Source organism: Mixophyes fleayi, chromosome 1 (assembly GCF_038048845.1).
Source record: "Mixophyes fleayi isolate aMixFle1 chromosome 1, aMixFle1.hap1, whole genome shotgun sequence".
In the NCBI taxonomy this organism is placed as follows: Eukaryota; Metazoa; Chordata; class Amphibia; order Anura; family Limnodynastidae; genus Mixophyes; species Mixophyes fleayi.
The window spans coordinates 370941294-370954630 of NC_134402.1; the positions used below are offsets into that span (position 1 = coordinate 370941294).

Genomic DNA, 13337 nt, shown 5'->3' on the forward strand with positions numbered 1-13337 from the left:
GTGAACAATAGGTAGTTTCATTTTCAGCTTGTAGTGTGGGAGCTGTGCCCATGACGTTGGACATGGCAGACAGGAGATAAACCTCCAGCCTCCCTTGAGATAAGAACAATTGACACACCTGTCCTGAGAAGGGGGAGAAAGTTAAACACCTCAAGAATACGTGAGAAAGTTAAGCAGCGCATCCCATAGACTATTGTATGCTTATGACGTAGGATTCATATATTCAGTAGGCTAGAAAGAATTCTTGATATCAATAAACAGAGAATATTCCTTGTATACAGAACTTGGTCTGTGTCTATTCTCTCCAGCTGATTGAAGCGCTTCCAGATATACTTGACACCACAGGCAAACTTGGATCAGATTTTAGATCTAACAGCACCAAATCATAAATATACAAAATTTGCTAATTATAAAGCCACCATCATCTTCCAAAGCACACTGTGACAACCAGTAGCACCACTTTTATTTTAACTTTTAAGCATGTTGCTGACAAAGTGACCTCCGCACTATCCTTTATCTGACATATTGCAGTGCTTGACTGTTACATCCGTCAGGCTACTTACTTGATTGGGTTAATGCTGGAACAAAGGTACAAATAACTTTCTATTTTAAGGTATCTGTGACCGGATGGACTGCCTATGCCACCCAGTCTGTTGTTGCTGGGAACCGGCTGGGCTACTTACGTGATTGGGTAAATGCTGGAACAAAGGTACGAATAACTTTCTATTTTATTGTATCTGTGACCGGATGGACTGCTTATGCCACCCTGTCTGTTGTTGCTGGGAACCGTCTGGGCTTACTTTGCCACTGTCCCCTTTCGTTATTCCGAATACGCCCCTCTGGTTGCAGTAGGAGGAACTGCTGCCACCACTGGACTCCTTTATGGCATCCAGAACCACGTTCCTTCTGGGTAACTGTCGCTGCTAGTGTACTCCTGTGCTGGTGCACTTGGGCTGGTACCCCTGTCCGCTTACTATGGATCAGGGTGCTGTGGATGAATCCCCCCTGGCCTATCACCAGGGCCGGATTAAGGGAATGGAGAACCCCAGGCTAATGGAGGCTCCCCCCCATCCCCCATGAGTCCTCCCCAAAGCGCTTACCTCAGTAAGTAATCTCCTTACTGAGGAGATCTCCGGAGAGTGAGACCACTCTCACGAGATCTCCTCAGTAAGGAGATTACTGCGTGCCATGGAAGGACTACAGCTGGGGGTGAGTGACGGAAGAACAGAGAAGAAAAGTCAGAGGTAAGCGCTTGGGGGGGGGGGGGGGTGACAGGCTCAGCAGTTTCAAAGGCCCCCCAGATGCCCGAGGCCCCTGGGCTGTAGCCCAGTTAGACCTCGACTTAATCCGGCCCTGCCTATCACACTGGCCAGAGCTGCTGGGTAGTGGCAGAGCGGTGGTACTGGAGAGCTGGGTCCAAACCTCAGACAGCCGGAAACGGATTAGATTTTGGGTCTAATATGTAGGTCACAGGATTACAGCAATATTGAAGATGTTGTTAAGCAGGGTCTTGAAGCAAAGAGTGATGTTTATTTTGCTCAAGTGTCCTGACAAGGACAGTTCCACTGATTAAAGGTATCAGTGGTCAGGTCAGATGGAACATCAGAATGATACATTTAAGTATACAAGGGCTCTCTTTTTATACTGTTTTAGACACAGCCTCACAGGCTATTTTTAGAATCAGGATGCAACCTGTTTACCCAAATATGGATTTATGAGCAATGCAAAGCTAACAATATTTACGCTTATCTGTGATATCCTAAAACCTTGCAGTGACTTACTGCATCTTATCTTGGACACAGTGGACCTCTGACAGCAAGTCTAATTACCCCTTCCTTTCCCTTAAGGAGTATTGGACACTCACATTAAAATATCTAATCAACATGAGATTAGCATGGGCTTTCTTCCAACAGTTGCAGAATAAACATTTCCTCCAAAGAAATGAATTCCCCAAGAAAAGTTGCAAACCGTAAACAAGGCATTTCCTTACACCAAGATATACAAAAGACTTTCTAAACAAAGGCTTATTATATCAGATATATACATCAGTAATAATGCATTTTCTCTAGCAAGGTTAAAACAGGAAAAAACTAATTTTCTCCCCTGGTCTCAGAAATAAAGATTTCCTATATCAAAATATACACAATATCAAAAATAAGTGCATTGGCAATTATATAAAAAGGCGCCCTGCGCTATTTCCTTTAAATAAATTTATACTATCAGTTATTTATAAGTGATCCAGTCACAGTATCCTTCATAACTGTACACAAATCTACATTTTTAGCTTTAGGTGGAGATTTCCATTTAGATACTCACATTTCAAAAAGTGAAATATGTCTAATGTCCAGCTGACTGTTTTCAGATCCTGTACATTTGTAACCAGGACAAGTAAACATTTAAATTTATTATAGAGAGTTTAGAAAAGTTTTTATTTTGTTTTCGCTATGTTCATGTAGTGCACACAGTAACCTTTTGGCTTTCTCCTTTTAGTGATAAACTATCATCTAAATACTCAATTCATGTGATTATTTGACTTCCTGAAGAGCTTCAAAAGCAATTACATTGTAAGAAGTGAGCAAAGAAGGAAGGACACTGACCTACACATGCTGAGCAGATATGATGACAGATAACTTGAGCAATAATTGCAGGCATGTGACAGCTATCAGCGTAAGGTAAATATTCAAATTATGCCATAAACTGATAATAAACACCTAGATCTGTAAAACAGAGCTTAGTTCATGGAAAACTTGTTTGATGGCCTTGACCACTGAATTGCACACACTACATGAGCTAAATACTGATGTCTTTATTGCAAGCTTTATGTATGTATAAACAAATGTAGCAGACTGCTGTATCCAGAAGGTAAGGGGGTAAGGGGTACATAATGAGGCTTAGTGGTTAGCACTTCTTCCTCACAGCACTGGGGTCATGAGTTTGATTCTCAACTATGACCTTATCTGTGTGGGTTTCCTCCCACACTCCAAAAACATACTAGTAGGTTAATTTGCTGCTTTTAAATTGACCCTAGTCTCTCTGTCTGTGTATGTTAGGAATTTTAGACTGTAAGCGCCAATGGGGCAGGGACTGATGTGAGTTCGCTGTGCAGCACTACGGAATTAGTGTCTAATGATATTAAGGCAACTAGAAATACCTGTTTTCCTAGAATACACACCATAATAAATTGTCCATTTACTTCCAGTGCCAGATATTAAGGTACTATTTTTAACACTTTAAATTATTACCTTTACCCCCAGTACAATGGGGATGGGGAAGAGCCCCAGTTCTATCAGCATGGAGCTGGTTTTACCTTGGGGACGAACAACTTCCTGTTATAGAGTAGCCGGCCCTGTATGTCATAGCTTGGGGCTGGATGCAGCTTTTGTGGGAGAAACACCACACTATTTGTCCCCATGCATTAGATGCATCAAGTCAGGCTATGAGCGTTTCTCTTTGTTATACTTACTAAAATGCGTGGTTACATGGTCGGACTGGCCCCGGTGGGCCTCCCTGCCGAACGGCTCTGCCCCCTTCCCAAGGGGGGCTGGGCTAATACTGTGCACTGTTGGCCTGTTCCAAGTGGAGGAGCAGACTCCATCTCTCTAGACTGAGGAGTTTCCTGCTCAAGCTGGAACTCCTCAGCATCCACTGCTGTCCTCCAGTTGGCTGAAAGGCTGAGTGACTGTTTGAAGTCAATCAGAGCATAGACACGCCCCTACCCACACTGCCCCAAGCCACAGAAGAAAGAAGCTGGAGATAGGATAAGGTTAGTGTATGTAAGTAAGTGTCTGTGTCCAGTGTCGGACTGGCCTGCCGGGGAGCCGGGGTATCCCCCGGGAGGCCCTGTTGCCTGATAACCCCGCCCTCTTTGTTGGTGAGGCAGAGCAGAGAATTACCGAGTTGCGGTCAGTCTACATATGAAACGGAGACTGTCAAACTAATCCCTGCCTACAGCCAGCACGTGAGAACACTTCCTGCTCCTGAGACAGAGAGAGGCAGAAATGCTTCACAGTGACACAGATCTCAGATTACTCCTTCTGCTGTAGTTGCAGGCGTCCTGTAGTCATAAAGTTGCCATCCTAACTGCAGTGTGAGTCCGTGTAATCAGTAAGTAATAAATCGTGCAAACTTCTCTAGAGCTCTCCACTGTGTGACCTCGGAGGGAGGGAGATAAATGGAATGGCTTCATTGCAATATACGTCTTCAGTGCCTCTATAAAAGGATCCTATTGCAGCTGACCAATGAATGGATTCCTAATAAACTAGTAACCAAATTCACTGTTTATATCATGTTCCATGTTTATTTGTTTTCAATCAATTGTGGGACTCTATTCCCTATAGAAGCATATCTTAATCAGAATAAAACACATTCAGACAGTTAGGTCCTTATAGGATTGCATCTGCTATATGCTTTAATATTAATGTTTTGCTTTTGTCCTTTGTAGTGGCATTGGATTATTATTGAGTGTACATTTTGTGGGTAGATCATTTTTTAGAGTCCTGTTTTTATTTGCCAGTGTCTAGAGTGTAATTAGATTTATGTAATATTTTAAATGTGCATATATTTTTATGCTAATAATTTTGTGGTCTCCATAGTGCTTCATGGATATATTAATTTTTAGTCTATACCCTTATATTGTGGTTTTCATATGATGAATGGTTGATCTCTAGTACTGTAGTATAGCATTTGTTTTCTGTGTACACTATGAGGGGAGAGAACACTAACCACAAAGAATGGACAGCACACAAATAGCTGATGATGATTGATTGTATTCAATTCATCCCTCCCCTTTCCCTGTCTCCCCTGTTTCACACAGTGCCCTCCATGCTGCATTTGCTCCCCTTCACTTACTTTCCTATTGACTTCTTTCTTCTCTTCTGTCTTTTCCTTCGCGGCTCCTCACTGCAAATGTCCTCTTTTTCTTTATGGACCATACTAAGGTGCTATACGTTGTCCTCCATGGCCTGACCCCATCCCCTTTAATGACTGACCACAACCCCTCTTACAGTTGGCCACACCCCATTGTAGTGGGCCCCTACCGCTGCATTTCCCCCGGTGGGCCCTTCATGTCCCAGTCCGACACTGTCTGTGTCTGTGTGAGGAAGTAATTGTGTCTGTTTGTGTATATGACAGGTTTCTGGCAGCAGACAGATTTTGTCTAAATTAATGAATGTTTGGTGTTACAATGAAGTAACACCATGAGGGAGTGCCTTATAACTTTATTTATAGAGCATAATTACTGAAATTTGGAGTTTACCTAGGATATGCCCTATCCAACTATACATCCAACTATCCCCCTGCCAATGCAACATGGTTTTGCCCAGGTGAAAAGTTACTCATTATTTTTGCTTAACTTCCCTTACATACAGCATAATTACTACTTATTTTTTGCTCTATTAATTACTATTACATTTCACAATGTCAGAAACAGCATAGGAACTGCCTTAGTGAACAATATTATATTTATTTTCTAATTAAAATAACAACCTCAAAAAAATCGTTATATGGATAATATATAATCTTCCAATTCTATACGAGTCTCAAAAATGCTTTGCCACTAACATTTAGTGTGGCTTATATTTGAGACCCGTATACAGCGAGCATTGAGATCCTGAAGTTTGCATGTTAATGCTGTATTATGTTTAACAGCAATATAGAGTTTTTAGTATTTTGACAACTTACATATTAATACTGTTAAATCTGTTTATACTGCCATTAACTGATCACTAGGGCCCCTATTTATGTAGCACTGCATTTTATGCACAATATATTTCAATCCTCATCGCAAAGATAAGGATTGCAATATCGTGCACATTTATTAAAGAACTTCAACAGGAACAGCAGTCACGAAAAACTGCTGCTCCTGCGAAGTACTAAAATTACCTTTTTCACTGCTGCATCTGTCCCAAAGACGATTGCGATCCACAGACTCCTGCAAACTTCTTATGCGCATGTGTTGACCAAAAAACTCATGCACACAGACATCCTTGGACTGTAGTCTGCTGTTGCTATGCTTGTGGGAGTGTCATGTGACAGGGAGGCATCATATGATCCCTCCACACATGCGCTGTGAAGCTCTGCTCTTCGGAGCAGAGCTGAACAGAGCAGAAAACTATCACATATGGTAATATACATCAGTTGTTGCTATGCACTGTTGATAGATTTGGGCCATACTTAAATTTGCATCTACTACCTGAAAACAGCAGTTTTCGAAGAATTTACATGAAAATTAACTTTAATAAATAGTCCCCTATGTCATAGAGACCTATACTACTAAGTCCTCTGTAATATTTACTTTTAATTTAAAGATATATTCTCAATATAGTGTGTATTACATTATATATTTTTTTATAGCTGTGAATGAAATGTGCAGACCTTTTTGGGTCTTTTAATAGAAAATAAATATATACATTGTTCAATGATACTGAGCCAGTTCCTATGCGGTTTCTGACACTGGAAAGTAATAATATTTAATATATTTTTTATCTATAAATTCTCCTTTAGCGCTGTTTTTTTTCTATTATTCATTTTGGAGTCATCAAATGTGCAATACTTACAATAAACAGCAGCTCAATTATGAGGTTTGTTATTGGAATTGAATAATATTCCATAATACCTGACAGGGCCAGACTGGGACTAAAAATCAGCCCTGGCATTTAAAGTACACAGGCCCACCTCAATTCCAGCAGGATAGAAACTATGTGCCGCCACTTAGCGGCGGCGCCGAAAAGGGCGTGACCACGTTGTGTTGTGGGTGTGGCCAGCATTGGGCATTGATACATACATTATAATAAAACATTACATTTATCACGCTCTCCCAGCCACATCACGCCATCCCCCCACTCACATTATGACATCCCCAGCCCACTGTACTTATCTATGCTTCTGGTGCTGCTGACATCCATAAGGGTGATAACTTTCTCTAGAGTGAGCAGGGAAGTTCTTTGTCTCACTAGAATACCAAATCTTGTGATACTTAGAGCTCCTCGGCTTGCTCTGCAGGCTGTGTCCTGTCCGGGAATTGCGAGCAGCTATCAGTTCCCTTCCCCTAACCAGAGCTGGATTAAGGCTCAGGGGGCCCAGAATATTTAAGACAGCAGGGTCCCTATTATGTAACATGGTTATCATTTTAGACAAATACCAAAGCACTACTGTTAGAAGCACACAGCTCTGCTTTCACAAGCAGTACATTTTGAAGTGGGACATACCTCCCAACTGTCCTTGCAGTCGGACCAAATCCTGACTAAGTGAGACAGTCACCCAAATTCAGGACTGCCCCACCAGATTCAGGACAGTTGACAGACTGTCCTGCTCTCTCCTACCTGTCTTGGCCACTTTCACCACTTGTAGCAGCTGGTTTCTTTAGCTAAGTTCCTTGTTGTCTTGATCCTGGAATATTGGATGCCCTATTTTGAAAAAAAAATGGGTACAGCCCAACCAGCCCCGGTGTTAAAACAATAGCACTCACGTTTTATAATTAGGCCTCCCTCCAGTCCCCACAATAATAATATTCACATTTAATAATTATACCTATTTCCCTCCAACCAGCCCCAACATTAAATTAACAGTATACTTATTTATTCAATACATATTTCCCTCCCTCCAAACAGTCCCAGCAATAAATTAAATAGCATTAAAGTTTAATAAATATAGCCATTTTCCACAACCATCCCCGGCAATAAGTAATTCATGTTCACATTTAATAAATAGCCCTGCTCCCCAAAATCAGCCCCATATTCAATTGTTAGCCCTAAACCACACCAGCATTAAATTAATGGTCCCTTCACCTCACCTTAAATAATTAGACCCCACCTACACTCCACCATTAAATAGTCTACCTCCCACACTATATTAAGATCCTCCCTTCCCTCACATAATTTATTAAAATACTACACGCACACACACACGCATGCTATATTAAAATACTGCATGCACGCACACTTCTGGCATTTGCCAGAACTTCCAGATGGCCAGTCCGGCCCTGGGACCTGATCATATCTGTGTGGGGGTGTGTGACCTTCCAGGGACCCCCAACCACTCCTGCCACCAGTGCCGCAGTTACAGACAGCTCTACCCTGACACTTAGTATAACTATGTGTGCTGATGTCCTCCAATCGGGTCTCAGCAGACACACACAGTGGGCCTGATTCAGTAAGGAAAGTTAAGCAAAAATACTGAGAAACTTTTCACCTAAGCAAAACCATGTTGCATTGGGGGGGAAGGTAAATTTAAAATGTGGGGACAGATGTATAGTTGGATAGGGCATATCCTAGGTTAGCTTTAAATTTCAGTGTGCAAATAAAGCTATCAAGTATTTGTGTGCTGCATGAAAAAAACAGCCAGTATTTAACTTATGTGCAAAATAATAAACTAATTTGCACCCCTTGCATTGTAAAATGGCTTTGTCCAGGAGAAAACTTACACATTTTTTTGCCTTACTTTCCTTAATGAATTAGGCCCAGTACCAGTAAAGCTGAGCATGGATCAAACATAAGACAGGTCAACTAGATCTTACCCACACTTGCCTACTCTCCCGGAATCTCTGGGAGGCTCCCAAATTTCGGGGAGTCCTCCTGGACCCCCAAAAGAGTAGGCAAACCTCCTGGGATCATTGAAAAATTGCCAAAATTAACGGGGCATTGAATATAGGGTCCGGGGCTTAATCACGTCATTAAGCCCCGCCCTACGCTATTCAATGCTGTTTATTTTGGCACCACGCCCCCTCCTACCCCTGTCATATGACCAGAGGGCAGAGTCAGAAAGTAGGCAAGTATGATCTTACCATTGTGTCCCACTGGCCTGGAGGTGTGTTTGTTTGTGGGTGTAGGATAGATAATTTGAGTCAGTGTGTATGAGATAGGGATTACATGTGTGTGTGAGGCTGAGCCAAGCTTTGCATAATTTATTATCATTATTATTATTATCCTTTATTTGTTAGGCGCCACAAGGTTTCCGCGGCGCCGTACACAGTACAAAACAGTTGACTATACAGGGTGAAACAGTACAAAACAATAAACAAAAATACCAATACTTCAGAAACTCCAGGCAGGCTGATGCAAAAAACGGAGCAGAAGAACAGGTAGGGAGACATGAGGGAAGAAGGCCCTGCTCAAGTGAGCTTACATCCTAAGGGAGGGAGAACAGAACAGGCACAGGGGGAGCCAGAAAGGTAAGGGGGAGAGCGAGTTGAGAGCGAGTGGCGGGGTTATGTGGATGCCCTCTCCCTGCTGCCTGACTACCCATCTGCCACACTCCCTCTCCCTGCTGACAGACAAACTGACTGCCACACTGCCCCTCCTGCTTTCAGGTCCCCCAATGGCAACTTGCCCCTCCCTGCTGCCACATACCCCAATAACCTCACTCCCTGTTGCCAGATACCCTATCAGCCACACTCACGCTCCCTGCCTCCACTTACTCCCTGCTGCCACACTGCCTCTATTGTTCCTCCCTTCTTCTGTACCTCACCTACTAACATTATCCCCTATCAGACTCTGGGTAGTCTCCCTGCACCGATGTCATAGCTGAACTGGAGACATCAGAAGAGATATGACAGAAGAGAAAGAGACAGAAAAGAAAGAAGGAAGGAATAATGTTAACTTTGATATAGGTAAGTGCATGGACAGTATTTTATATATTACTATTATAAATATATTTTTTCAGAAATAAAAATTGCCTTTCAGGAGCAAAATATTTTAAAACATAGATAATATATAACTTATATAAAATGTTGATAAAACTTATTGAAATTAATAAATTTTATGTTTTTCTTTCGGTACAAATGCCACCGACCACAACCCTTTAAGTGGCTGGCTTGACTACATGGTGGCTGGCCACGCCTCTTCAGAGGCACGCTCCCACTGTGCAGTGGCGCACACACAGTATTCCATGGGCCCCTACCACTGCAGTCCCCTGGTGTCCCAGTCCGACACTGGGTGGTGATGATTATCATCACATGCCCTTGTACCACAACTCGAATGGTGGCTAAATATATGCTTTTTAACAGGCGCAATTGGAGATATGGCCAACTCAGAATAGGCCGCATCTCCAGGAGACACATGTGCATGCTTTTACTGTGCATCCCATCCGCCTCAACATGCATTGACTGCCACAAGTTGGCCCTTTATGTCTCATCTGTGTCTAATCTGTGTAAAATCACAAGAAGTATGAATGGTGAAATAGAGAAATGAAGTTCAAATATGCACCTAGGTATGCTTAGCAGAACCAGTACCAGATGAATATAAAGTCTGACATTAAACAGGTGCATTTGCAGGTATCTAGGAGTCCTTAATATATGCACTGCACACCTATTCCTGCACTATATATACAAACCTGGGCTTGCTTGCCCAATATTTATGTGACTTCGCACATGACAATATCATATTCTCCCCGTTCCTCATGCCCACTACTTTGGTGTCACTTTTACCTCCGGCCTTAGCTACTCACAGGAGACATACATCCCATTACAGATAATCACATTACTAGAAACCAGGCTATAACATACATGTATGCATATAGTGACCTTCCAATTCCGTCACGCCCGCAATATTTCGTATTCTGGTTAATTAGGAAATTGGACACTGCAGCAGGGAAAAAATCTATTAGTCATTGGTATTACATGAAAACTATAATGAGATGCAGGGACATAACCTCACACAGTGCCATCCTGAGACTGGGCATCACCAACAGGGTTATATTTAAATTTGGATCAGCCATAGGCATGCTGGATTAATATACCTAATATTAATAATTGTCCATTCTCATGTCCGTGCCCACCTTTATTGATATAAAGAGAATATTACTAACAATGCCAAACTTTAATAAACAGTCCTATTTAGATTTCATTTTTAATAGAATATTCCAAAATATATTTTACACGTTACAGAGTATTACTTAATATTATTATTATTATTATTATTATTATTATCTTTTATTTATAAACCGCTGTCATATTACAGTGCTGTGCATTGAGGGGATCATGATACAAATAAATTACAATAACAGGAAACATACTGTAGGTGTGACAAAACAAGTTTGATATCAACTTAACCAGCCCGTCCTTCATTTCTCACAAAATGTGGAGCATAATAACATGTACTTTTTAAAGCTATGTTAATGTTCCCCAGCTCACCAGAATGCAAATGCAATGTCAAAATTACATGGATAATGGGATATTGTAGCCATACCTATATAGAAGACCTTTTCACTATACGTTACTCATTGTAAAATGTATATTGTTTATTGTATATTGTTGATATTGCAGTGATACTGTGATACATTGTTCTTAAATTGAGGCAAGGTGGATTAAGGATCAGATGGGGTCCAGGATACAGGTGAGGAGGCTGTAGCTGCATTTATTCTCCCCTTCCTTTCTCTGCAGGAAGTCCAGAACAGCTGGAAGCTCTGTCTGGATGAAAAAGCTTGTAAGGGGTTAATTACAGAAAGGGTTGAGTGCTCTCCTAGATCTGGAGGTGGGGAAGGCTAATTATCCATTGTCTTCCACAGGACTGGCCCAGACATTGTGGCTGGGACACAGCAGGGGATTCACTGTGGAAAAACAGCTCATCTCCACTCCCATTCCAACCCCCAGATCCAGCACCCACCATTTTTAAGAAGGAGACATCCAGGGGTTCGCCCGGGGAGGGTAAAACACAGTGGAAATCTGACCCTGGATATAAGGAGCCACTCCAGGGGGGGAGGGGTTGTTCTTGGTGTGGAGTGATTCCTGGAAGGTTGTGACTGACTGGTGTTGAGTTTTTATTCTCTACCAGAGGACCAGGTGATCATCACTGTCCTGTGTCCAGAGAAGCAGGCTGCTGCTACTTATTGAGACTTGTCATCACCTCACTCCATCGGGAGATACTTGCCAGGTTCTGGGGATTTTGGAGACTGATACCCAGAGCCCCACCACGCTGGTGAAGAGTTGGCCAAGCGGCCTGGAACAGCAAGATATCAAGACTTTCTGGACCTCAGATTGACAGACTTTTTTGCCTGTAGAATTATTGTGTGGCTAAAGTGGGTTGTATCTTGTGGCTTGTATCCTGGGAAGAGCACCAGTGTTGGAATCTAGACTTCTGCTGGTACATCTGCAGCTCAGAAGAACTCCATGGGTCTTTGATTTTGCAAGTCAGGACAGCCAGGTGACTGTAACTCCTTAAACTAGTGGGGTAAGGGACAGATAATGTGGTAAACCCACCTGGCATTTATTTACTGTTTGTATATAGTATTCTAATGATTGTTGTTATTACAATAAATATACTGTTGTATTTTCTAACTGCATTTGCCTAAATGCTTATAAGAACCTTAGAAGGTACTACGTAGGCTTCCCTGGCACAGTGAGGCACCCCTGGACGGTTAGTCAGCATGAAGTGGGTATAATTGGGACAAATAAGCTTGGAATCTACACAATAGGTAGAGGTGGCCCTGTCCAAAGGTGCTCACAATCTAAGAGGTGTGGAGAACAATTGATACATAAGGTGTTTGAGAAAGTGTGTGTTGCTACTTTTAGGCAGACAGTATTATCAGCCACCAATATTACCACAACCATTGCCGATTGCCATTTTTATGCACTTTCAATTATTACCTTTTCCCCCAATATAAAAGGGGTTTGGAAGAGCCCCAGCTCTATCAGCATGGGGCTAGTTTTACCTTGGGGATGGACAACTTCCTGTTATAGAGTGGCCGGCCCTGCATGTCATAGCTTGGGGCTGGATGCATCTTTTGTGGGAGAGACCCCATGCATTAGATGCATCCACTCAGGCTATGAGCGCTTCTCTTTTGTTATACTTACTAAGATGCGTGGTGATGATTATCATCACATATCTTTACACCACAGCTTAAGTAGTAGCTAAATATATGCTTTTTAACAGGCTTATTTGGAAATATGGCCAACTCAGAATAGGCTGCATCTTCAGGGGACATGCCACACTTACATGTGCCTGCCCTTAAAGTATATTAGTTGCGCTTGCACGTATCCCATCCGCCTCGACATGCATTGACTGCCACTGCCACTGTCACTCTCACCTTCAAGGCTCTCACCAACACCTACCCTTCATACATTTCTGAACAATCCCATGTTGTTCCCTACTTATGAAACGCTGTACCTCACCTGATCGGACTGGGATCGAGTGACATCTGTTCTGAGCACTGTGAGCAGGCCAAGACATATGATTATGCTAATTTTACATCAAACCACTGCCCACTCATGGGGTCCTTTAGAGTTAGGTGTATATGTTTTTTTTGCATAAAATACTAATTTCCATGCTGCGTAGGCACACAAAAAAGACATACGCTTCCTTTACACTAACTCCTTTTGTCTCAACATTTCACTCTCCTTTTAAGCT

The 13337-nt window shown here is 42.2% G+C and overlaps 1 long non-coding RNA gene across 1 annotated transcript; it reads left to right on the top strand.

Moving 5' to 3' along the window:
• Window positions 1–623: 623 nt before the first annotated feature.
• Window positions 624–11655, top strand: LOC142109002 (uncharacterized). The gene is made up of 4 exons (XR_012680257.1): window positions 624–709; window positions 2491–2672; window positions 9486–9604; window positions 11500–11655. It is a non-coding gene; the product is annotated as an uncharacterized LOC142109002 (long non-coding RNA).
• Window positions 11656–13337: the final 1682 nt, after the last annotated feature.